We start from the raw sequence: 2059 nt of genomic DNA on the forward strand, positions 1-2059 counted from the left end.
GAAACCCCTACTCAGCTCCCAAATCTCCCCACTCACTGATCTCCATTGAGCCCTGAGTGTGAGCAACCTATATAGTCACCATCTTTCCCCCCTACCCTGGTCTTCCTCCTTTTTAATGAACTTCTAACTTTACCAAAAGAGCCCTGCTTGTATCGTGGTTTAGGTTAGGTCTTAACAACAAGGTTCGCAGTTTGAAATCACCAAACTGCTTCTCTGCTTCACAGGAGAAAGATGAAGCTTTCTACTCCTGCAAAAAAAATTAAACACCTGGAAACTCACACAGACAATTCTATTCTATCTTATAAGATAGCTATGGGTCAGAATTGATTCAATGGTAGTAAGTTTTGTTCTTTCGAGTTCTCTTTTACCAATAGAATTCACAAATTATAGAAAAATATCATCAATATCACATGCGAACAAAATTTTGTTGAAGATCATCCAACAACGGTTGCAGTGATACATTGAAGAAATTTAGACCCAATTCAGAAGAAAATTGGAACAAGGGATATCATGGCTGATGTCAGATGGAAGTTGGCTTAAAGCAGGGAATATCAAAAAGATGTTTACTCGTGTTTCATTACTATGTAAAGGCATTTGACTGCATAGACGATAACACATTATGGATAGCCTTGAGAAGAATGGGGATTTAGGAATAATTCATTGTGCTCATGCAGAACTTGTACAGAGGTGATTATGTGAACAGAAAAAGAGTATACTGGATGGTTTAAAATCAGGAAATATCGATGTCAGGGTTGTATCCACTCGCCATGTTTATTCAATCTGTATGCTGAGCAATTACTCAGAGAAACTGGATTATATGAAGAATAATGCTACATCAGGATGGGAGGAAGGCTTAATAGCCACTCGCGATATGCAGATGACACAACCTTGCTTGCTATAAGTGAGGAGGATTTGAAGCACCTGCTGATGAAGATCAAGGAATGTAGCCTTCAATATGGATTACAACTCAATGCAAATAAAACCAAAGTCCTCACAACTGGACCAATAGGTAACATCCTGATAAATAGAGAGAAGTTTGAAGTTGTCAAGGATTTCATCTTGCTTGGATCCACAATCAATGCTCATGAAACAGCCATCAAGAGATCAAAGGATGCATTACATTGGGTAAATCTGCTGCACAAGACCTCTTTAAGAGTGCTGAGAAACAAGGAGGTTATTTTGAAGACGAGGGACCCAAGCCATGGAATTTTCTGTAGCCTCATATACATGTCCATGTGGGACATGAAATAAAGAATTGATGGACTTGCATCGTGGTTCTGGTAACCTGGACACCCAAAAGAACAAACAAATTTGTTTTGGAAAAACTATAGCCAGAATGCACCTTTGGAGAGGTTATCAGGAGAGACCAGTCCCTAGCAAAGGACAGCGTGCTTGGTGAAGCAGAAGGACAGCAAAAAGAGGAAGGGCTTTGACAAGACGGACTGACACAGTGGCTGCAACAATGGCCTCAGACCTCGAGCATTTATGAAGCTTGCACAAGCCTGGGCATTGCTTAGTCCTTTTTGAAAAATTGTACATATATGTATACAGGTAGATAGAGATATAACATAAGAAATAAACAGTTAATTGAATTATAAAGCAGTACAAATGGCTGACTGCAACTCACTCCCATGAGACAGTGGTAGTCCTCATTGTTTAGTTCTTGATGGCACCTAACAACACAAACTTTACCAAGTTACTAGAAAGGCACTACTAAAGAAAAAGAGATAATAGCAATGGTTGATCTCTCATACATAGCTCTCAATAATGTAATATGGTCCATCAATTTAGGAAAACAGTGTGGTAGTTCTTTAAAGACTAGATATACAGTGAACCCTCGTTTATCGCGGTTAATCGGTTCTAGACCCTACCGTGATAAATGAAATCCCTCGAAGTAGGATTCCTTGTTTGTAAATCAAATATTTTCGTAGTTAGAGCATAGAGGACATGAAAAAACACCCTTTAGTCACCATTACACTCATATACCCAATTTATTAAACGAAAAAGGGAAAATACAGTAAAACATTTTGGACGTTACAATTATCATTTATTATTTATT

At 38.4% G+C, this 2059-nt stretch overlaps 1 protein-coding gene across 1 annotated transcript in view; it reads right to left on the minus strand.

Moving 5' to 3' along the window:
• The window catches only part of LOC101657802 (olfactory receptor 1052-like), a 33025-nt gene that overhangs the window by 18295 nt on the left and 12671 nt on the right, over positions 1-2059 (minus strand). The window lies entirely within an intron of this gene.

This window comes from Echinops telfairi, unplaced genomic scaffold (assembly GCF_000313985.2).
Source record: "Echinops telfairi isolate 266 unplaced genomic scaffold, ASM31398v2 ScPeMD7_7466;HRSCAF=8504, whole genome shotgun sequence".
NCBI classification, from domain to species: Eukaryota; Metazoa; Chordata; class Mammalia; order Afrosoricida; family Tenrecidae; genus Echinops; species Echinops telfairi.